Source organism: Podarcis cretensis (genome assembly GCF_951804945.1).
Source record: "Podarcis cretensis genome assembly, chromosome: Z".
Taxonomy (NCBI): domain Eukaryota; kingdom Metazoa; phylum Chordata; class Lepidosauria; order Squamata; family Lacertidae; genus Podarcis; species Podarcis cretensis.
In genome coordinates this window covers 12,117,775-12,142,320 of record NC_137184.1, presented here as the reverse complement: position 1 = coordinate 12,142,320, position 24,546 = coordinate 12,117,775, and the positions used below count along the sequence as shown (strand labels likewise).

The 24,546-nt window shown below is 46.6% G+C and overlaps 2 long non-coding RNA genes across 2 annotated transcripts; one reads left to right on the top strand and one right to left on the bottom strand.

The window, feature by feature from the left end:
• Positions 1-9,780: 9,780 nt before the first annotated feature.
• On the bottom strand, positions 9,781-10,774 carry LOC307207803. The gene is made up of 2 exons (XR_013834837.1): positions 10,603-10,774; positions 9,781-9,883 (listed from the first exon to the last, which is right to left on the bottom strand). It is a non-coding gene; the product is annotated as an uncharacterized lncRNA (long non-coding RNA).
• An 803-nt stretch (positions 10,775-11,577) lies between these two features.
• Positions 11,578-13,431, top strand: LOC307207972. The gene is made up of 2 exons (XR_013834907.1): positions 11,578-12,266; positions 13,296-13,431. It is a non-coding gene; the product is annotated as an uncharacterized lncRNA (long non-coding RNA).
• The last annotated feature ends 11,115 nt before the right edge of the window (positions 13,432-24,546 follow it).

The window sequence follows — 24,546 nt, the reverse complement described above, 5'->3', positions numbered from 1 at the left end:
TCCTTATCACTGGGCAAGCTTCCATAAGTCATTTCCTTGTTCCATGCACCATGTGTGGAGAATACAAACCAGCCATGGTTCTCCCTACAACCTCATGTGTGGCCTACCACGTCCCATATTGCAGTGGGATGTTTTGGGCCACAGCCACACTTAAAGCACCTATGATAGCACTTCAAACAGTCATGGAGAATTCTTGGAGAGTCATTCATTAAGGGCAGTGAGCTGTTAGGAGATCCAGATTCCTGTCCCAGGGCTAAAAGTAATCCGCAGAGTTCCCTGGGAAGAGGGATCAATTGTTAAACCACTCTGGGAATGGGATCTGAGTGAGGTGAACAGGGGCCTCCAATCAACACTCAGTGCTTTAACAAACAGCAGCTCCCAGAATCCTTTGGTGGAAGCCATGACTGTTTAAAGTGGCACGGTAGTGCTTTAAATGTATGGAGTGAATGTGGACTTAAGCTCACTGCAGTTGATCCCCTCCTGGTTCTCCCCCTCCCCCTCAGTCTCGCTCCACCCTCAAACGCCTCCCACCCCCATCTATGTGCTGGGCCAAGCTGAGGACAGCTTCAAAGACGTTAACCAGCTTTTCAATTTTTCATCACTGCTCATGGTAACCATACCTTCAACTTGCTGCCTCCCTCAGGCTAACCCACCCAGCCTGCTGTCCGTTCTTTGGAATATTAATAATTCCTGCGCCAGTCTGCTCAGCGCGGCCCCTTCCCATTGGCTGACACCGGGCAGAGCAGCCGTTGGGTTCATTAGAAGCCCTGATGATCACAAGCCAGGCAGAAAACCACCTGCACTGCCAGCCTGTCAGCAAGGAGAGTGAAGGCAACACAGACCAGCTGCTTGCGGAGCCTCGAGAAAGTAACATATTTTTGCTCCTCATCCATCGGAACTACACACTGGGCCTATGACGCTGTGTCTTCTACTTTAATCTGATGGCCAGGAATGTTAGTACTGTGTTACAGACTGCACACATACACCGTACATCTAAAAAACAGGCTCCACTTCCCAAGATTCATGGGAACTGTAGTTTTTAAGGGTGATGGAAAACTACACTTCCCAGTATTTTTTGGGGTGTGTGATAATGTGCTTTAAATGTATGATGAGTTTGCAAGTGCAGCAGGGCTATGTTAATCATAACAGACTGCCTGATTTCCATTGGAGCGATCAATGTGAGGTTGGTTAGACTGAGAGACAGTAACTGGCCCAGAGTCACACCCAGCATAGTTTCACGGTGGGGTGAGCATTTGAATCCCGGTCTCCCAAATTACAGCGCAGCACTCTAACCACTACAACACACTGACTCCCAACTCTACAATATCTTTTTTTAAAGATGGGGGTGAGCAGAACTGCATGCAGTGTTCCAAGTGTGGTTGCTCATCAGATTTACTAACAGGTGTTTCAGTATTGGCATTTATATTTTTGATCCTTCTCCTAACGATCCTTAGTGTGGAATTTACTTCCCCCCTGCACAGCCGTCATGCAAACTGTGTCAACATCTTTCAACTTTTTTCTATGGGAGGAATCAAAGGATGAAACGCTCAGGCCATAAAAATTGGCAGAATTACAATTTTCCTTTAATTTGTGTGTGCTTCCTCATGCCTCCCCGCCCCCCGCCCCCCGGTTCTTCTTTTCCATCCTCATATTTGCTAACTTCATTGTGCAGTTATTCAGGGAAGACTGCCTCACCACGATGTTCTGCATATTGTGATTGTAAGCTGGATTGATTCCTTACTGCCTATGTAAAAATTTCTCTGTAGTGTTACGATCTTCCTGAGAGGGCTATAAAATATAATGCGGAAAAAAATGTTTAATAAAATGTAGAGCATCAAAAAAAAAAATAAAAAATGCCTGAATTATGCAAGGAGAGGTTGAAGGGATTCCCATAGCTAACAGGGGTAAACAGAGATACGCTCCCTCCCTGCGCTGCCTGAGGCTGGGCTTCTGTTTGGGACAAGTGCCGACTGGGCAAGGTGTTGGGGAGGACCTCTAAGAAGAAGCTGGTGGCAGGTGCCCAGTGGAACTTGTTAGGCAGAAAACAGGGACCACCACAATAGTGGGAGCCAGAGCCAATAACAGGTGGAGCTGGATGTAGGTAAGCCACACTGCTGAGTCAGTGCAGTATAGTGGTTAGAGCATGGGTAGGCAAACTAAGGCCCGGGGGCCAAATCCGGCCCAATTGCCTTGTAAATCCGGCCTGTGAATGATCCAGGAATCAGAGTGTTTTTACATGAGTAGAATGTGCCCTTTTATTTAAAATGCATTGCTGGCTTATTTGTGGGACCTGCTTGATGTTTTTACATGAGTAGAATGTGTGTTTTTATTTAAAATGCATCTCTGGGTTATTTGTGGGGCATAGGAATTCATTCATTTCCCCCAAAAAAATATAGTCCGGCCCCCCACAAGGTCTGAGGGACAGTGGACCAGCCCCCTGCTGAAGAAGTTTGCTGACCCCTGTGTTAGAGTGTTGGTCTAAGACCTGGGAGGACAGGGTTCAAATTTCCTCTCAGCCATGAAGCTTACTGGGTGTTCCTGAGCCAGTGCCTCTCTGCCTGAACGCAGTGTTGTTCTGGGCATTAAACAAGAAGAAGAGAATCATGTATGCTGCTTCAAGCTTCTTGGAGAAAAAGGTGGGGTTTAAATGTAATTAATCAATAAGAGTATGAATAAAAGAAGGCAGACAGGTCAGGGTCTGGAGGAAGGCAGGCTGAGGTTGGTTGAGCAGTGCCCCATTTGCCCTAGCAGATCACAAGCTGCTCACAGGCTTACAAAGGCACCCAAAACAGGCCATTGTTGCCTAGCCTCAGAGCTATCACTCAAATCCTAACGCCGGGCTAGGGGATGTGTTGCTGAACTTCAAGTCCCATCATTCCTGACCACTAGCCCTGCTGGCTGGAGCTGATGGGAGTTGGAATCCTACTCCAGTAGATGCCAAGAAGACAACAGAGGCTGTGTCAGTCTAATATTTAAAGAGAAGGCATTGCAAGGGGCAGACACCACAACACTAAAGTCCAATATTGTGTCAAATGGACTTCCTGGTAAGAAGTGCAGGAGCTGAGACAACCTTTCAGGCATGCTGGTCCCAAGCTATATAGGGTTTTCTCCACTAGAACTAGCACCTTGAACTTAGCCTATTAGCTAACTGGCAGCCAGAGAGAAACCATTTCTCATTGAAATGCAAGCAAAACCCAATGTTTCCCTGAATCCCTTCCATCCTCCCCGCTCCCAGCCCCCAGCTTTGTACTGTACGCATCCTCTTTGACCTGGAAAAGACCAGCCTGACTCCAGCAACGGTGGCAGCGAAAGGGAGCAAGCCGGCAAATAGGACATGACAGCATATCACAGGCCGATATGGTAACCAGCTGTCTCAAGTTCATGGGCCAGTCTGAGCACTTGGGAAGGAGAGAGGAGCACCCACCGGAGGCCAGGCGTCTGCAGGGGAAGGGGATGGTGAGACACACACACACACACACAGAGAGAGAGAGAGAGAGAGAGAGAGAGAGAGAGAGAGAGAGAGAGGATGTTACTGACGTGTGGGTCCTACCTCCCCCTTTCTGTGAATCCCTGGACGTCATGTATTGCTTGGACATGCTGCAAAACTTGCAAGCTAGGAACATAGAAAGCTGCCTTATAGTGAGTCAGTTCATTGGTCTATTTAGCTCAGTATTGTTTCCACTGACTAGCAGCTGCTCTCCAGCATTTCAGACAGGAGAGCCTCCTGGTTCTACCCTGGCAATCCCCGGCTGGGATAAGACTCCTTGTCTGGAACCCTGGAGAACCACTGCCAGTCTGTGTCTCAGTGTGAGGCAGCTTCCTATGTCACTATTTCAACCAGCCCTTGATTTAGAAACATGAGGACTACAGCCTTACTTTGTTTTTACAGGAAATGCCTCAACTCAGTGGTCGAACACCTGCTGTGAACATAGAAGGGCCCAGGTTCAATCCCCAGCATTTCTTATGTTCTTATTTTGAATCAATCCTTTATTTAGAATCATGAGGACTGGAAACTTACTTTGTTTTTGTGGGAAATGCCATAGCTCAGCAGAAGAGCACCTGTGTTGCATGTAGAAGGTCCCAGCCTCAGTCCCTGGCATCTCCACATAGGGCTGGGCAAGGCTCCCTGTCTGAAACCCTAGAGAGCTGCTGCCAGCCCGTGTGGACAACACTGAAGTAGATGGAGCAAGGGTGTGATACTGGATAAGCTTCCCAGATTCCTCTTTAAAACCAGCTCTTTATTCAGGACAGTGAGGACTAAAATCTTACTTTATCTCTAGGGGAACGACCATGGCTGACTGGCTCAGCACATGCTCTTCATGAGGAAGGCCCCAGCCTCAACCCCCAGCATTTCCACGTAGGGCTTGGAATGTCTCCTTCCTGAAACCCTGGAGAGCCAATCAGGTTAGACTGTACTGAACCAGATGGACCAATGGTCTGGCTTGGTATAAGGCAGTGTTTTAGAAGCATGAGGACTGGAATCTTACTTTATTCTAAACAAGGGATACCATAGCCCAGTGACAGTGCTCCTATGCTCTAGGTTCCTATGTCTTGCATCCTGCAAGAGGCACGCATGCAACGACCAAAGGACCTGTCTGCAGGCATCAGGACGCTGCCAGCCCTCTCTTGCATAACTACCCTTGGCTCCCATCCATCGCTTCCAGGCCAGCAGCCTGAGCCAGCCGAAAACGGACTCTAATGAAGCCACTGTCTGTTTCTCGCACAAAGCGCCGTCCCCGGCAGACACATCGCCATAAAAACCCAGCCGTGCTGGCTTGTTCAACCTGCTTGTGTCCCCGGCTCCGAGGCAATCACCAAGCTGCTTAGCTGCCCTGTAAATGGTACCGTACAAGCCATAACACCGGCTGTCGGTTCTCAGCAATGGCATGGACCCATCTAGAGAGCACTTGCCTCTTAAACTCTTGGCCTCGTAATGGCATTGGAAATTTGCATCCTGAGCTGGCTGGGGGGAAGAGGCAGGGCTGGAGGTGAGGGGAACACATTGGCAGTGAAATTATTATTATTATTATTATTATTATTATTATTATACTTCAAATCATGCAATAATGAGAAAAGTGATATGTACAACAGATGGAGGAAAGAGTACAAATTTTACCCCAAGATGGAAGGGCGTGAGGTCGAGATCTTACCAAGGGCATCCCCAGGGAGAGAATCCCTGGATTCAGTGTAGACAGGGCTGAGCTAGATGGACTCATGGGCAGACTCTGCATAAGGCAGCTTCCTATGCTCCTAAAAGAGAAAGTCTACCTGCAATGAAACAAAGAAAAAGACAAGCCTTGCGGCACCCAGATATTCTTAGCTGTTTCTGACATGTAGGACTGCACATCCAAAATATATTAATTTATTTTGTGCATATGTGTCAGAGCTGCCTCCAGGTCCCAGCTCACAGAGGACCAACGCTAGGCTGTAGTTATGTACAAAAGTCTTTATTGAGATTCAGTCTCCATTTCAAAGCCGCAGCGTGCAGCTCTACGTCCCGACCTTAGACCGGCGAAGTCCTGTCTGAGTCTCCTCCCCCTCCACACCAGTTTAAGACTCTCGCTTTGCTCCACCTCTTCCTAAATTCCTTTCTCCTCTGGGCCCTCCTGCCCGCTAGGGTCTCATCCTTCCTGGACTCCTCTGACGCTGACCCTGACGATTCTTGCCCCTCCTTCCGGCGGGCTTTAGGACCTGGTTCCCTATCCGGGCTACCTTCTGTGCCGCTCGCCTGTACCTTTGAACTTGGCGCGCGCGCCCAGCCTGCAACTTTCCTCTTAACCGTTAACTCGCTCTCCGATGGAGGCGTGGTCCACCCTGACTCATCTTCTCTCGCTGGTGGTGCATATGTGGGCTCTGACACCTGGGACTCCTCCCCCCCACTACGCTCTGGTGGGGAAGCTGGTCCTGATTTGCAACTGGTGCTCTGGGAGTCCCCGCTGGCCCCTTGCTTCTGGGGTGTCCCCCTTGGGTCGCCCCTTGCCCTGCCCATCGGCGCCCCCTTCTGTGAATCTTCCGATTCGCTGGAGAGGCTCATGGAATCTATCGGGCTGCTGTCATATTCTCCTACGCTGCCCTCGGATTGCTCCCTCTCGCTTTCCATCTCCTCTCCTCCCTGCGCTCCCGCTGAGTCCCTGACAATATGAAATAAAGTTCCACCAAAAAGCCCTGAATGACTGTGGTTTCTTGTTCCCTGTTTGACAAAAACTGCAGGCAAAGACTTCAGCTTCTTTGGGCCACAGAACATAAGAGGGTAGGAACACAGGGAACAGCCTTCTACTAAATCAGTCCATTGGTCCAGCTAGTTCTGTATTGTTTACACTGACTGGTAGCTGCTCTCCAGGGTGTTAAGCAGATTTTTCAGCCATGCTCACAGGTGATGTTGTGCTCACCAGTCCCACATTATGTCTTAAGCCATACTCAGGCTGTTTGTAAGTTGTGCATTATGCAAACGCTCAAGTCTCCCACTTTTTCAGATCCAGGACTCTTTTACTAGTCTCATCCCAAAGCATGGAAACTACATAAAATAAAATAAAAATTAACCACATGTGAACATAAGAAGAGCACTGCTGGATCAGGCCAATGTCCCATCTAGTCCAGCATCCCGTTCTCACTGTGACCATCCAGATGCCTGTAGGATAGGCCTCTCCTCCGTAAATCTGTTTAATCCTCTTTTAACGCCATCTAGGTTGGCCACCACTGCCTCTTGCTGACTAATCCAGCATTCAGGTTTATCTCTCTCAAATAACCCTGGGTACTGGAGCGGGTTAAGGATACTGAGAACTGCAGCTCAGCACGGGGTAAATTGCAGTGCCCAAGATTCTTTGGGGGTGGGTGGGGAGAGGAGTGATTTAAATGTGCTTTAAGGGAATGCTATGCAGGTGGCGCTGTGGTCTAAACCACTGAGCCCTGGGCTTGCCAATCAGATGGTCGGCGGTTCGAATACCTGCGATGCGGTGAGCTCCCATTGCTTGGTCTCTGCTCCTGCTATCTTAGCAGTTCGAAAGCATGTCAAAGTTCAAGTAGATAAATAGGTACCGCTCCAGCGGGAAGGTAAACGGCATTTCCGTGTGCTGCTCTGGTTTGCCAGAAGCGGCTTAGTCATGCTGGCCACATGACCCAGAAGCTGTACGCTGGCTCCCTCGGCCTATAGAGCGAGATGAGCGCCACAACCCCAGAGTCGTCCGTGACTGGACCTAACGGTCAGGGGTCCCTTTACCTTTACCTTTTTATGTTTCACTTTGCACATTGTTGCAAAAAGTAAAATTTATTTATTTATTGCATTTGTAGCTCACATTTTGCATAAGCAGTTTGAGAGAGTAGTCTTCACAGGGCCTGCTACCAGATGCCAGGGGCTGGACCTGGGACACTCTGCATGCTAAGCACCACCAAGTTATGGTCCTTCGGGTGTGCCAGACTTGCTGACTCACTGTAAAGTTTCACAATGTCACTGTCACATCAAAACTATTTCTCTATCTTTCACACACACACACACACACACACACACACACACACAGAGAGAGAGAGAGAGAGAGAGAGAGAGAGAGAGAGAGAGAGAGAGGATTTTCCCAGCACATCCCAGAATGTCAGAGGCCATCCAGGCTTCTGATTTGATCCCAGAATGTCCCGTCTCAGTGCTCTAGCACTGCTGCTGCCAAGCACAGGAAGGAGGAGTTACAGCCAGTGCTTGCACTTACAGTGGAACCCTCGTGAAGCAGGACCCTTGTGCGCAGGGGAGGCAGTTCCCCCTGGAGCAGAGGTGGCAGATGCATACAACGCTCTTGCCGACCCCTCTCTGCTGCCGCCAAAGCCACCACTGCTGTGATGGCAGCATGAGGTGCAGCACAGGTGGAGGCAGTGAGGGAGAGAGTAGCTGCTGGGCTGGGGCAGCAGGGGAGGCAGCCAGCTGACTTACGTGGCAGTGCACACCTAAAGACACACGTCCTCATTTTCAGCCGAAGAATGTTGGAGGGTATGTTCTTTTGCAAACTCCCAAATTTCCCTTTCTAAGAGATGCACAATTTGGCGGATGCAATTCCCACATCATCTACATAAACGCCTGGGGCTGTTTTTACATCTTTATGCATTAGCTCGACATGAATATACAAGAAGTATTTCAACTCTAATTCTGTTTGAAAATGCTAGAATAGTGTCTGTATACATTCTCCAGGAAAAGTAGGTCCCTTGAGTTCTGAAGCGTGTGTGTGCATGTGCGCGCGTGTGTGTGTGTGCGTGCATGTATTTACATATTTCCATGTAAATCTGGGTTTAGAATCTAATGCTCCCTTTTAAATAGGCATTAAAACGTCAAGCACTTCCCTTAAACACTTGCTATAGATCAGCAGATTAGTCTGCATGTACTGGGAAAAGACACAGATCTGGCATAGGTGAGTGTGTTGTGAGGCAGGTCAGAGGTCTTTCATTGTTTATTTTATATATTTTTACATTAATACTCCAGCTTTCCTCTAAGAAGCTCCAGGTGGTGTACAATGTTCTCTTTTCCTCCCCAGATTTATCCTCACAATAACCCTGTGAAGTAGGCTAAGGTGAGATTGAGTGACTAGCTTGAGGTTACCCAGTAAGTTTCGTGGCTGAGTTGGGATTTGAACTCTTGTCTCCCAGGTCTTACTTAGTGTTATGTACTGAGTTGAATAGGATCCAAAAGGCAACAGTCTGATTGGTCCTAGAACAATAGGATTCAGAATGCAGCAGTCTGATTGGTCCACAGGAGCCACCCAATCCAGCTCCAGGTGGAAGTGAATCCGCAACCTGAATGACCTACAGGATTAGCCAATCACATGAGGCCCATTGTGTAAATAATGTATATAAAGCAGACATTCTGGGGGAACTTTCATTCCTCCTCACCACCATGAGCTGAATAAAGAGAATGAAATCCACTCTCGGATTTCACTTAGTCCAACACTCTAACCACTGTACCACACTCTAACCCTCCAGAGGCTGTGAAGTGCCATTACTTTACTCCTGGGCTTGGGGAAGGACTACAAAACTAAATGCTATAGGCCACCCTGCCTTATTTGCTAGGATTTCACCAACTTTTTCCAACTTGCTGCCCTCCAGCTTATTTGGACTCCAACTCCTATCAGCTGCTGGCCAGGGTTGATGGGAGTTGTAGTCCAAGGCAGCAAGAGGGCACCAGGATAGAGAAGGCTCGCTCACACTCTGGGTGCTTAAGACTTGTATAATTGCTGTTTCCTGGCCATGAACTGATATATTTTGCTGTTGCCATGTGGAACAGTCAGAGCTAAGATGTAAAGGGAATCTTGAAGTCAATAGCAGAGGGCCAGGCAGCCTAAACGGAAATATGTTAAGGCAGGGACAAGGAGCTTCAGGCACGGGCCAAATGTGGCCCTCCAGGTCTCCCTGTATGGCCCTCTCTCCAGGCCACGCACCCTCTCCCTAGGCTACGCACCCTCTCCCTAGGCTTGCTTTGTACCTTCCTTCAGTGTATTTACCAGGCTGGAATGTGTCCTTGAGCTCTGATAATGCCTCGTTTGTCTGGATGGAGATGGGTGTGTCAGTATCTGTATAAAGTAGCCTATGGTACAAAGAGTGAACTTCACAGGTACACACACACACACACACACACACACACACACACACACACATCTATACACTCCAATTCTGCTCCTTGAGGTTCAGAAGCTACCAGCATGAGTTTGACCAAACTGTGGGAGGCAGTGGAAGACAGGAGTGCCTGGCGTGCTCTGGTCCATGGGGTCACGAAGAGGCGGACACGACTAAACGACTAAACAACAACAACAGTTGTGGTCTTGCAAAGTTCTTCAGTCCGACAACTCAAGTCCTGAAAACTCTCCTTGAATTGTCACAGAGAGCTGGAGGGAGGTTCACATGCCACCAACCAGATCTAAGGCAAAGACAGAAGTCATAGCAGGAGAAATTACTGCCATGCATTTTTTAAATAAATAAAAAAAATGATCAATTGTTCCTGGATGAAACACATCAAACACATCAAACACACACACACACACACACACACACACACTGGAAGGTAGCCTTCCGTGCTTGACACACTGACAGTTTCCCTCCCTGCTCTTCTGGTTGTGAAACATTATTATCTGCCAGTAAAAGTTAAATCTCTCAATTGAAATGGGCTCCTTCCCTGCTGGGTAGCAGAAGGCGACTCCTGCCCTTCCTGATTAGCACTATGTAGCCCCCCAGGTTTGGTTTAAAAACAAACCCCCAACAACTACTCCCTCCAAAAGGGACAAACTAATAAAGATCTAATCTAATTACGGCTCTCAACAGCATGGGGAGCTTTGTTTGTGTTTGTGTGTGTGGTTGTAATAGTATTCTTTTAAGTATTGTCCCGTATCCCACTCTCTCTTTCCTTTCCTCCTGCTGCTTCCCCCAGGACTGGCTAGAGTCAAAAAGCAGGCTGTTAGGTTGTGTGAGGATTTAAGAACCAGGCAAATTTTGAAGGCTCTCTGCCAAATAAGAAAAATGGGGGCCTATAAGAAACAGAAGTTCTTCTTCTGTTGTTGTTAGCCTCCAGTTCTCTCCAGTAATGCAGAGCAGGGTCCTAGGGAGAGAAATGTTGGCAATCCTACCCGCCATTGCACTCACCTTGGAAGAGCATTCGGAGATGCAGGGAGAGTGTGTTTTGACTCTGTGTGGTTCTGGATATGCGCTACCCCCAGAATGTAAACCTTGCATAAGTTGAGAGTTGATTGGATTCCTGAATGCTTAGCTTTGGAGCAGACAGAACAACAACTCCTTAGTGTTCTTCCTGAACACCTTCTCCAGAGTGACCCTAGCAGCCAATCCTCCATGGCTGACTCACCTCCCTTCGCTCTGAATGGTTCCAATCAGCACAAAGGGTGAGAAGACTTCTCATTGGCTCACTGGAGGTGAACAAAAGAATATAAGGACATAGTAAGAGCCCAGCTCAATCAGGCCAGTGGTCCATCTTGTGGTCCATCACAGGCAGCAGTCAGGTGTGTATGAGAAGCCCACAAGCAAGACCTGGGCCCAGCAGCACTCTCCCCACTTGAGGTTCCCAGCAACTGAAATTCAGAGACATACTGCCTCCACCCATGGAGGAACAGCATAGCCATGAATCTAATAGATGGTCAGTGGTTACTAGCCAAAATGGCTGCACTCTGCCACCACAGTTGGAGGCAGTAAAATGGGTGTAGCCAGGAGTTTTGTTGGAGGGGGGGTCTTTTGTTAGGGGGCCAGTACCTCAGTTTGCTATGTATTTTTATTGATGGGGGGCAGCTGCCCCTTCCTGCCCCCAATTAGCTATGCCCATGGGCTGTAATGCTTCTGAGTAACAGTTATTTGAAGCTACAGGAGGGGACAGTTACTCTTGTGCTCAGATCCTGTTTGCAGGCTTCCCGTAGGCATTTGGTTGGCCACTGTGAGCAGTGGCGTAGCGTGGGGGGTGCAGGGGGGGCCGGCCGCACCAGGCGCAACATCTGGGGGTTAGGGTTGGGGGCGCAAATCCATGGGTTAGGGGGCGCAAATCCACGGGTTAGGGGGCGCAAATTACTTGCCTTGCCCTGGGTGCTGACAACCCACGCTACGCCACTGACTGTGAGAATAGGATGCTGTATTAGATGGGCCATCGGCCTGATCCAGCAGGCTCTAATTATGTTATTAATGGCTGAACTGTGGAACTCACTCCCAAAAGGTATAGTGATGGATGGCTCAGATGGCTTTAAAAGAGGATTAGGAAGCTTGCCATACAAAAGTAAGTATCACATTCATTCCCTTGCCCACTTTTGCCTCTGGCTGGCCCCACCTACCACTGACATGTGGCCCCCAGATGATTGGAGAGAATGCAGCCCTCGGGCTGAAAAAGCTCCACCCCCTATTTCATGTTTCCCCCATAACCAGGAAAGCTCCTTTTCCAATTGGGACAAGTGAGTGTCTTGTTTCACACTGTGACGACCCTTCCACCTTCCACCTCCAAGTTTTGTATATTTACTGGCTTATACGAGGGAGACAGATGCTGCCGTCTTAAGAGAGTTTCGGCAGCCCTTCCAACAGATCTTGCTCTTTTCCTTTCCATCTGCAACCAGGTCACCCTATAGCCCGAGGGACCCAACATCTGATGTCCACAGTTGGTATGGAAAACAGCTGCTACTCACCCTGAGTTGTGGAGAGAAAGAGTCTGTTGTTCCAGCTGACAGTCCACGCAAGACAGGTCATGGTTGGGAGCAAGGCCATCCAATAAGAGACAGACTGGTTGCAAGAGAAGTGGGAAGACTTACTTAATTGGGCTGGTGAGGAGGAAGATCAGGATTTCTTGCTCAACCTCTGGGTAGCTTTCAGTAGATCAGCAAGAGTTTCTGTGCCTCTTGATATAATTTTCATTCATTTTGTATTATCTAAAATGCATAGCAAAACAAATAACAGATAATAATTCAGAGAATAGCATATACCCCAATATATCTGCAAGCATTTCTGACTCCCTACAATCGATGGACAAAGTGGTCAGTTTCACTTCTCTACGTTTTTATTTTTCCATTCTTAAATGTTCTCCATATTTCTACAGCAATTTGAGGTGTGTGTTGCTGGTTTTTTTTTAAAAAAATCCTCAGGAAAAATTGTCAGAATTTTAGTGTGAATGTTTCCTATTAGACACATTTTTGTATGCAATTTTGCCTAAGGTACACATTTTATGCAAATAATTTCCCCCTAATATAATGCATTTGTTATTTTCACTAATAATGCATTCGTATGCATACTTTACATTAGGATCTGCCTATTTATACCCATGACTTGATTGGAGAACTGCACTGCAAAATCTGGAGAACTGCCACTTTTAAAGGGGAGCTGTATTCCCATTTATGAAAACACATTTTTGAAGCTGCAACTTAAGGAGTTTGATCTTTAAATGCAAAGTGAATTTATCCCCCATCCTTGGAGCAAAGGGCAATAAGTGCCCAAGTCAATCCTCCGATTCTAAAAAACGTCAACTCCACAGGGCTCCTCAGAAGGTGGGTGGATTTCTGGCTGCTTTTTCCTCCCACGACCTCGAGGTGGCGAGCTAAGTATGGAAAGCAGAGTCCCTCTCTGGCCCGTTTTCAGAACAAAGGCATATTAGCCCAGCAGCTCGGGCAAATCGGCTTCTCCCTCCAAGAACGCCGAACCCTTTCCAAAACTTGCATCGGTAGGGCAGAAACTCAAACAAAACAAAAGGACATCTAGGGGATGATCTACGCAAACTTTACCTAGGATTACTATGCTTATGTATGCATGTACGTACTATGTAACTGTGAAGCTTTTTTTCATCTGCATTGTAGACACAGGAGGTCCTAGCTTCAAATCTCAACAGCTCTAGATTGGGCTGGGAATGTCCGCTGCCTGAAAACCTGGAGAGATGCTGCTGATCTGTGTGGACAGTATTTATTTCTTTATTGTATTTAATAAAATTTATATACCGCTTGATTGTAAAAAACAAAACAAAACAAAACAACCTATCAACTTCAAAGTGGTTTGCAATAACAATAAAACAGCAAACGTCGTGGGGGGGGGGGAGAACCCTGTTAAAAACACATATTTAAAACACACCTAAAATCAGCAATAAGTGAAAGAACAGATCAAAACATAGGTCAACATTCTACAGATCCTGATTGATTTGCCTAAACAGAAATGTTTATAGTGAACAGTGAAGGTACCTGCCTGGTGTCAACAGGCAGGGAGTTCAAAAGTTTCCACCTATGAATCATTTATGAACATCACAAAGCTCAATATGGAACTAGACTGCTTGGTAGTTTGTGAGGTGGGGCTCTATTACATTCTGGCAAATTCAAGTTGCAGAATTCAAGTTGTGTGGGAAAATAATTGCTCATTGTGGCATCATATAACCTTCCAGCAAATATATCAGGGCAAATACTCAATAGACAATGGCCGATGTATAACTGCCTCACAAGCTCTGTGTGTACAAAAATCAGGATGAATGCCCAAGAAACAAGTTGACTTGGTTGCTACCCTAGATGGATCAATGGTCTGACTCTCTATAAGGCAGATTCCTATTTTCTGTAAGAGGTGTGGAGATTCGAGGTTGAAAGGTGGTTACTTGGGTCAAAGAAAAGAATGCTGTGGAAGTCCTGGTGCATTTGCTCCACAAAGGCCTTCATGTCTTGCAAAGGGAAGTTGAAAACAATTTCTCTGGAGCTGACAGAAAACAGAGAGGCATACTTTTAGGAGATGCTATAGCTTCTCTCCATCTCAATCTCTCCTCTCTACCCCCCCCCCCCCCCCGTTCCCCCCTTTGCTGTCAGGGAGACAATCTGTTCCTCCTTTGCTGAGGAGGAACTTTACAATATGGTGACGAGATGTCAGGAATCATTAAACAAAACAAAGAAAGATGGAGCAGGGATGTTCAGGAGAAACATCTTTTCAGCATGAGGGGTAGAGGAGTGTTGAGCACCCAGCTGAAGAGGCTTCTTAAAGCTTGGCAGGGAGGCAAGGCCTCTGTTGTTTATTATTTTGATCCACCTTGATCTCCCTCAGATGCCTCCCATTCTTAGCATACACAGGGGATTTGCAGTGGGTAGGATTTGGATGTGGATGTGGGGAGTCCCACTTTCAGCTTGCCACCCACCAGGAGATTGTGACAAGGCCTGAGACTCAGGCTGATGGAACCAGAGGGGAGGATGTGCCCAAATCTAAACCCTGGATATGTGTGCTCCAGAGTCTCTGGTTCTAGAGCAGAAACAAGAACCCCCAAGTAGGTCTTATTCCAGGAAAATCCAAGGTGGTGTGTTCCAGATGTTGTTTGACTACATTTCCCATCAGTCCCAGCCAACATGGGATTGGATGATAGGAGTTGTAGTCAAACAACAACTGGAAGGCACCATGTTTATATCAAGCTGGGTCAGTTCCAAGCCTTGATACTGCCTGCCAATCACAGTGGCTGATGTTGCAAACCTGCAGTTCTTTCTGTGTCTGCAGAAGGCTCTGAGGCAACTGAGCGGGCATGATCCTGGGGAGTTTGCTGGGGTAGGTGCCTCTCAACCTCAGCTTCTTAAAATCCATAGCATGCTCTGATCTACCTTGGAAAAATATGGAAGATGGGCAGGATACATATGGAAACAGTTATAACTACTCTGTCTACTCTACTCTATCTATGCAGATCTGAACAAGGAAAGTGTGCTGTAAATTTTCCTGAGTGTCGTCCATTGATCACAGTCGTCACTGTTCTGAAGACTGGGTGTAAGCAGTTATGGAAGGCTGTGAGGCTCCCCCAGCACCTATCTCAATTTGGACAGTAACTTGTTTTAGGACAGGGACCGCCCCTCCCACTGCCTCAGTTTAGATTGTAAGTTCCCTTGGGCGAGTGATTAAATAGCAATCTGAATGAGTACAAGACTGTTCATGCTGATGTGTAAAGCTCAATGTACACCAGTGGCACCCTAACAAATAATAAAACAAAATAAAGTGTGCCTAACACAGCATGTAGTTTGACCCTTAGACTGTAATTTCCTAGAAGGCAGAGATCATCCCTTGTCTGAATTTAGCCTATAAACTCAGTTTCAGTGTAGATTGAACAGGGACAGTTGTGACCACATAGCAAATTGAACAGACATACACTTAAGACTCTTAACAACAACAACAGCAATATAATGACTATTATTTGTAGTAGTTCCAGTAGTAGCGGTAGGTGTATTCCACACTTCCCCCCAAAGGAGCCCAGGGTGCCAAACAAATAAACAATAAAATAATTTAAACATATGAAAACATCTAAAAACATTTCCAATACAGATATGCAGATGCTTTTGCGTCAAGGGCAAATGCACACCAGTGGCACTATAGTAAATAAGATAAAAGATAAACAACCACACCAGTAATACTTAATCTCCCTCCTCCTCTTCCTCTGGAGATAATTCTTCCAGCTACAGTCAAACAGATGTACCTGTTTGCAACTGTCAGATGTTGGTAGGGGACCCCTCAATCCTTCATGGCCCCCCTGCTTTTAAAGATTTAAGGCTGACAAGTGTCGCTAACAGAGGATGGCTTCTCACTCCTTGCCTGCAAATGTTGGAATATCCCCCTCCGCCCCCCCTCCCCGTTCCTGCTTCTCCCTCATCATCTGGGCTCTGTCACATCTTCTGCCATCAAGTCACGGCACTCCAAACATGACAACATTGATGCGATGTGTCACAGCCTGTGTTCCATGGCAGCAGCTATCACAAAAAGGCCAAAGTTTGCTCCTGGACATGTTTCTGTTCGTGCCAAGAGGCCCAGGGGTGGAGGGCCATGGAAAAAGAACAAAATTTAAACTTTGCGAGTGGCAGCAATGAAGGCTGAGATACAGTTGCAGTTGCTCTCTCTCTCTCTCTCTCTGTGTTTTCCCAGCTGTTGACAAATAAAACCTGGAGTCTGTGATTTTCAAGAAACTTGGGGATAGAGCAAAGGTAGGCAACCTAAAGTCCGTGGAGCGGATGCGGCCCAATCGCCTTCTCAATCCGGCCTGCGGATGGTCCGGGTATCAGCGTGTTTTTACATGAGTAGAATGTGTCCTTTTATTTAAAATGCACCTCTGGGTTATTTGTGGGGCCTGCCTGGTGTTTTCATATGAATAGAATTTGTGTTTTTATTTAAAATGGATCTCTGGGTTATTTGTGGGGCATAGGGATTCGTTCATATTTTTTTCAAAATATAGTCCGGCTCACCACACGGTCTGAGGGACAGTGGACATGGCTGAAAAAGGTTGCTGACCCCTGGGATAGAGTATTTAGCACCATAATGAATATCTTAACTATCACAATGGTGAATAGTTTGCTCAAACAGCAGATCATGTTGTAAAGCAAAAAAAGGGGGGGGGACTTCAAAAAGTGGTTCTTCAGGTCCCACTCCCTGGCCCTCAGAACTCTCTGCAGGCCACACACCCTTCTCCCAAGGCCATAATCCTCACAGCCCCTGCCTTGCACCCTCACTCCGTGGAATGCATCCTTGAACTCCAAACAACCTTCTTGTTTTTCTGTAGGGAGGATGGGGAAGGTGGTGTGTAGAAACGAGGCTACTGTGAAAAGCTAGAATTTACATAACTTGCACTGCCTGCTTTTGTCTGTGCCCCGCCCCCCACATGTGGCCCCAGAAATTTTGCCAAGGAGGCGATGAGGCTTCTCCCCACCTGCACTTTAAAGCAAGCTGTGTATTTTAAAAGAGAATCATAGAATTGGAAGGGACCCTAAAGATCATCTAGTCTAGTTCCAGTTTGGAAGAAAAATGTATACGAATGCAAGAAGAAGCCTTTTGCATCAGAGAAGAGACCTGCATATTCTTATCCCAGCAGCTCCCAAACTCCCCCACCCACAGACCACATGAAATTTGCTGAGCGTCTTGGTGGCCCACCGAACGATTTTTCCTGCCTTTTGTAGCAGTTGTAATTCCATAGATCTCAAACTGCAATACCATAAAAGCAATAAAAAGAAGCAATAAGAATACAATTAAAAATCAGTACAAATGTTTAATTTGATGGATGTGCCATCTTCTGACTCTGACCACAAATCCACAGGTTTACTGTGGGCCCCTGGTGGTCCACAGATTGTATTTTGGGAACCCTGGCCCATCCTGTTTTCACAATGGCTGACCAGACACTTTAGGGAAACCCATAAAGGGAATGTGAGCCCCACAGTGTTCAGCTGCTTGAATGCTCCGGTAATCAAACACAGAGCACCACTGATACCGAACGTAATATTGCTATTGTGGCTAATATCCTTATCCTCTGTGAATTTGTCTCATTCCATTTTAAAGCTCTTCAAGTTTATTTCTATTCCACTTTTCCTTTCCTTTTGGAAAGGAGATGTACTTGGGTCTCCATATTGTTTCAGGAGCTGGTTGATAGATAAACCCATTTCTCCCCCATCTCAGGCTGACATCACGACGCAACCAAATGAAAATGCACACACATCCTGCTTCTTCCAGGCTCTTAAGTCCCCCCCCCCAAGTAGATCCATCAACCCTCCCCCCCCCCCCCCGTGCTTCATTTAATCATAATAATGAAAGGTGTGAGCCACTATTAATTTGAAGGCATTCGCATTAGCCCTGCACTCAGCTACCAGGAAGCCATGGCCATTTTCCAAATGAATGTGCCGAGGCCATAAATTGGAAAGTAGAGATCTGACCGACAGCAGCTCTTCATGTCTGTACATCCCCCTCCTTCTGAGAGGCACTTTACACACACACTTTCTCTCTGTACGGCAAAAGAGCCTCCTTAATTAAGTGAAAGTGGCAGCAAAAGAGCAGGCCTAAGTGTGGAAAGAGGCAGCTTAAAAACATATTTGATTCATTATAAATAATAATAACTAGAAGGTGGGAGAAGGGTGGTGTCAGAACAAAAGCAGGGGAAAACAGCTTGAAAAAAATAAAACAGGAACACTGGAAGATTCCTTGCAGAAGGTCAGGCTGTTTTGTCCACCTAGGCCAGCATTCTTAGCAGCAGTAAAAAAAGAACCAAGAGTTCTGGGGCACCTTCGGGAGGAACAAATACAGCATGGCAGGGGCTCCCAGCCTGGCACCTATAAATCTTTCATTATTGCCCCTTGGAAAGGCCCCCCAGCTTTCTTTTGAAAAAGGAAGTCAATCTCTAGCCCTCCTAGAAAGAAAGTTATGGAACAAAATGTGCAGGTACCTTCTAAGAGGTTTCTGTGAAATGAGAGTAAGCGTGATGTGGTCTATTTTTCCTGATATTGAGGAATACTGCCTCTTGCTGCCTCTTGCTGTTAGACTGCAACACCATCAGTGTATGTGCATCTCCACTTGGGACCAGGAGAATCCACTCTCTGAAACCCTGGAATGATACTGCTAGTCAGTGCAGACATTATGGAGCTAGATGGAGTCAGGGTTTGATTGGGTATAAGGTATATTCCTTTGTTTCTGCCCCACCCCAAACAAATCAGCAATAGAAGCACAGAATAGAAGCAATAGAAGCACAGGAACCTCGGAATCTAGTCCAAACCCCTATAGTACAGGAATCTCAACTAAAGCATCCATGACAGATGGCCGCCCAACCTCTGCTTAAGCACCTCCAGTGGAAGAGAATCTACCTTCCCCAGCCATCCTGGGTGGCTTCCAATAGAAGGTTAAAGATGAGGAAGTCTGTTCTACTGTCAAACAGCTCTTACCATCAGAAAGTTCTTCCTATTGTTTAGTCAGAATCTACTTTCTTGTTTCTTGAAGCCATTGGTTTGGGTCCTACCCTCCAGATGGCTAAGGGACCACAAAAGATGGAAGTGACCCACGTCTCTCTGGATCTCCAAGAGGCTCTGCTGATGGGAGCTGGAGTCCAGTAACATCTGGAGGGTCATAAGTTCCCCACCTCTTATATAGAGAAGTGATGATGACTCCTCATATGCAGACTGAGTATACCTTTAAGGGTTGGTGGAGGGGATGAGGTGAGTGTACGTAATCTTCATGAATTCCTACTGGACTTTAGAGAAGCAGAATTATGGAGTTGATCCTTAATGTCCTTCTTTTTACACATTCTGGATACATCTGGAACACAAGAACACAGCTCCCTCATAGTGAGTCAGACCACTATCCATCTAGTTAAGTAATGCCAACACTGACTGGCAGCAAATCTCTAGGATTTCAGTCATGGTGTCTCTCTCAGCCCTACTTGGACTGAGCCTGGGACTTGCATGCAAAGCAGATGCTCTACCGCTCTTAAGATCCAGCTCCTAGGGGCCGAGGTCCCTTTGGTTCAACCAATAAACTATTTGAGGGGGCTGCCTCCCCAAAGTTGATGGGCATTGCCATTCAAATTATGTTTGTGTGCTATGTCATGTGATCAATTATGTGGGCAGGGCTTACCTGCCCCCCCAATAGTGTATCCAAGTTGGCACCCCTCCTACCATTGAATTATTGTCTTTCATCTAAAAACAAAGTAAGACTCAATTCCCCATGATTCTGAACAGGAGATGTTGAGGATTGGACCTGAGACCTTCTGCATGCAAAGCAGATGTTCTACTGCTGAATTCCTTCATCTAAAAATAACAAGGCTCCAGTCCTCATGATTCTGATTAGGAGATGCTGGGAATTGAATTGGGGGTCTTCTTCCTGCAGAGCAGATGCTCTGCCACAGAGTTACGGCCCTTCCCCAACACCCCATCACCTCTCCCTTTAGCAACTAACCAGTGATCGTTAAGTTCTCCCCACCATGCCAGTGGCAGTATGTGCCTGCGGTCCCCACATGGCAGTGGGCACACCCTCGCTCAGTTGCAGCTGCTGGTCCGTTTATAAATCACTGCATCACTCTGCCTGCATTTTAGCATTTAACGTGCCTTCGTCTGTGATCCTTAAAAGCTGAAATTAATGACAACCTTGCCACCGCTCATTAATAATTGCTTCATTACTGTATACGACTGCAGCCTCTTGACAATAACGGAGTTTGCTCGGGTATTTCTAATTATCTGGCATTTCAGTTTCCTAATGGAGGGCCCCCCCAATTCCTCTCTGTGGAAGCAGCACAGGTTCGGGCCGAACGACATGGCACAGAAAGGACCCCAAACATCCTGTAGCCCTGGCATTTATTAATCATTCCAGGACCGGGGGGGGGGGGACAGGCCATGAACTGCAGGGGACCAGTGGACCTCCAACTGTGTAGTCTTCTACACATCAACTTAGAAGTGGGGAAGGGAGATGAATTCAATTCACATTTGAAGGGGCACCCACCTCATTCACATTCTCCGAAGCAGTGTTGCCGAACTGAAACACAGAAATCCTTTTGCGCTTCTCTGAATTTTGCAATGTAGTTCTGCAGCCAAGTAATGTGTACAAAAATACATACACTAGAGTGAAGCCTATGCACTGAGATGCACTGAAATTTGTGGAGGGGATGTAGCTCAGAAGTAGAGCACCTGCTTTGCATGCAGAAGGTCCCAAGTTCAATCCCCAGCATCACCAGGGCCTGGAGAGAGCTGCTGCCAGTCAGAATAGACAGTACTGAGCTAGCTGCACCAATGGACTGGTTTGGGTATAGGTCGGTATACTACTACTACTACTACTACTACTACTACTAATAATAATAATAATAAATGATGATGATGTAGTGTCCAATGTTCACTAAAAGCCTGATGAATTTTCATGAGGACTTTTTTTTAAAATGCAACAAACCAATGTGGAAATGTGGAGAGCTGTACAGGTAGCGACTCTTTAAGGCATGACTATTTGTTGCACAACTGTACACACACGTATCACACTGACCCTGGAACTGGTTGGAAGAGGGTGGTTGGGAAAGGGTGGGCAAGCCTACACATTCTCCAGCAATGCATGGGGGGATGCACAGGAATGCAACCCCTGTGCAAAACAGCTGTTGTCTGTATTTATGATTGGAAAAAGCACCTGAACCATCTTCAAAGGCAGCCCCATGTTTAACACAAGGCAATAATCCAGCCAGGTGGTAACCAGAGCACTGGATCACCATGCCCAGGTTAATTCAAGAATTCAAGACTTTTTTTGTGGAAAATTGTATTTAATTTGGGCTCACCAACTCCTAAAAAATCCACAGCTTTTTACACTATGCAGCCAAGCACTACACTGGCCCTCTGTTCAGAACACCAGCATGAATGATACACTGACTGTGAGCTGAACAGCTTGTGTGACTCTAGGCCTCATTTTCCTGGGATTCCCCTCCCCAACTCCCGAGAGGAGTTTTCAGACATTACAATGCTGACACCTCAATGGACAAACGTCTGCAAAGGGCATTTGCTGACAATCCGCTGAGCATTGCAATCAAATTTGCCGAATCTCTCTAGGAAGTGGGAAAGACTGAGAGGTGGGGAGAAAGGAAGGAAAAAAGCACAAACTGCCTGCAAAAGGATGGTTGGTTCCTCATCCCGTTTGGGGTGACCAGCTCAGCTATTGTGACGCAGAGCACCCCTCACCTACTCAAGAGGCTTGGCAGGTGCTTTTGCAAGGTAGCAGGGAAGGCTTTTGCTGTGCTACGTTGAAATTCCAGCTGCCCTCCTGTCTCGGGGTGGGGTGTGTAGAGAGAGATGATGAGTGTGTGTGTGTGTGTGTGTAGCTAGAATTACAACCTACTCAGGTAATTAGCAAAATTCAGAGCAGACAGATTTCCGCTTGCACCGCTGGAACTTGTCACAGGGGACCTGCTAATTAAGCTGGCTTTGGAACTGGTTGCAACCGCTGCCACAGCAGAACAGAAAAGCTATATGCTGCTCCTTGGGCGTGGAGGCCTTGCTACCTTGTCTTGTCTGAAAGGTGCCATTCTGGTGGTCACAGACCCCAAGTGAACTGCTACCTCTCGTTACCAGAACAGCAGCCATGGGCAGCCCCCCACCCCGATGCTCGCAACAGAAAGGTGCTTTCTGTGTCCAGAAGACCACCTGTGTTTATTGTTCCCTGACAATCACCCCCTGGGGAAAGGTGTCCATAGCACTGTATTCTTTTTCCTATGTTCACCGTGTGTACAAGGGCCGCTGCCCAGACCTGCATTAAAACAGATCCTCAAATTAGAAAATGAGAGTTAATTCCCCCTTAGGGATGTGGGGAGGCATCTGATTCAGCTGGCGTTTAAAGACAGACCTACCTAATTCACACATTCTGAAACAATTTGCAAACTGAAGCACAGTTCTCCAGCCAAGTAATGTGTACAGAAATGCACATACTTGGGCAAAGTGTGCAGATAAATGGATGTGTTAGTGAAAATAATACACAGCACTACATTGTATTAGGGAGAAATTGTTTTGCAAGAATATATATCTTAGCCAGGATTACATTCAAAAATGTGTAAATGAGGATAAATTTGCACTGAGACACATATTCATGAGGAATATGAATGAGACTGATGTGGAAATGTGCAGGAGTTAAAGATTGGAAAAACGAGAAACTGCCTGTCCTGATTCTCCAGGATTCGGAGATTCTCAGCAGGGAATACACTTCTCTCAGATGTTCACAATCTGAATATAATCTTTAAGAAGCGAGTAGCTCACGTGGTGTTTGGGACTGCAACCCCCAACATCTGTGGCCACTGGTCATGCTGGATGCGGCTGATGAGAGTTTGAGTCCAATAACATCTAGAGGGCACCATGTTGGAGATTCCAGCTTTAAGTGGCTGCTCATTTCTTTTTCTGTGGTCCTCAGCTTCCCCCTTCTGTGTCCACCCTCTTGGGCAAAGCAATGGTGTCTAATAGCTGACAATGTCCTTTGTGGCTCAGGTCATGCTGAAGAAGTTTCTGCAAAGCAAGCCAGGCTTGAACCCTTCAGTCTGCCCCAGGGACAAACCCTCTTTTGTAGAAGGTGTTAGGTGTGGTGCACCAGGAAAGGCTTTGCTCCCCACAACAAAAAGTCTTGAAATGATTCACATGAAGCATAAAATACAGGAAGAAAAATACACAAATGCATTAAAAACACAGCCAGAATATAATATCCAATTGTTTGTGCTGCCCAAAAAGTCTGATGCTCTAATGATGACAATGTTGGAGCCAGCTGGGCCTTACTGAGGAGAGGAGAGGTGCTGCAGAATAGTCCTCTCATTGCCAGACTAAGGACCACCCTCAGAGGTGTGCAGGGGGCTGGACTAGATGACCCTTGGGGTCCCTTCCAATTCTACAGTTCTATGATTTTATAAAACTATGTATGGAAGAACCAGATTGAAATACCCCTGAACAAATGGGAAAATAATATCTGGGATATAGCAATGTCTGAGTGTCTCACCAGACACAGGAGAGCAATTAAAGGCATAGCGAATAGAGACACCTTCCAAGGAACAGGGACCCCTTTCTTTAACTATGTTAATGACCAAAATCAAGTCCTTATTATACCACCTGCTCCATCTTCACAGTGGAGAGGTTAAGTTAAGTAATAGGTTTGAAGACTGAATGTGTGAATTTATGTCTGAAGTCAATGGGCAGAACAAACACTATTAGATGTACTGCTGGATGTTCAATGGTTATTGTTACTGTACTTGCTTAAAAAGCAATAAAAAGTTGTTTTAAAAACTCACTATGTATGGCATAGAGAAAACAGATAGAGAGACCTTTCTTCCCACCCTTTGCCATGATACAGTTGGGGAAATCTTCTTCTTTGGCGATCACTTGTAGCCGAGTAAGATTGTCTTCCATAAACACAGTCTTAACAGTGAGTCCGTAAGTGACTGTGGAGGCCAGTTTTGGATCTGCACGTCCTTCCACAGTGGGGACATTGGTTTCCGGGCGAGAGTTGATCACGGTGTGGATTTTCCAAGCATGCCTTACTCTTAGCACATTTCTCCCTTGCGTTCTGAATTCAAGTGTCTTCAAAGCCCATGACACCTTTGGTAAAGGCTGCTCTCCAGCTGGAGCGCTCGCAGGCCAGTGTTTCCCAGTTGTCAAGTGTTTATACTACATTTTTTCAGATTTACCTTGAGACAGTCTTTAAACCTCTTTTGTTGACCATCAGCATCACGCTTTCCATTTTTAAGTGTGGAGTAGAGTAGTTGCTTTGGGGTTCCAGCTGCCTGGAACAGCCAACTGAAGCCAGACACCAACTGTCAGCAAAACAGGACATTTATTTAGGCATTGCAAGACTGGTGTGACACAGCCTAAACCAGCA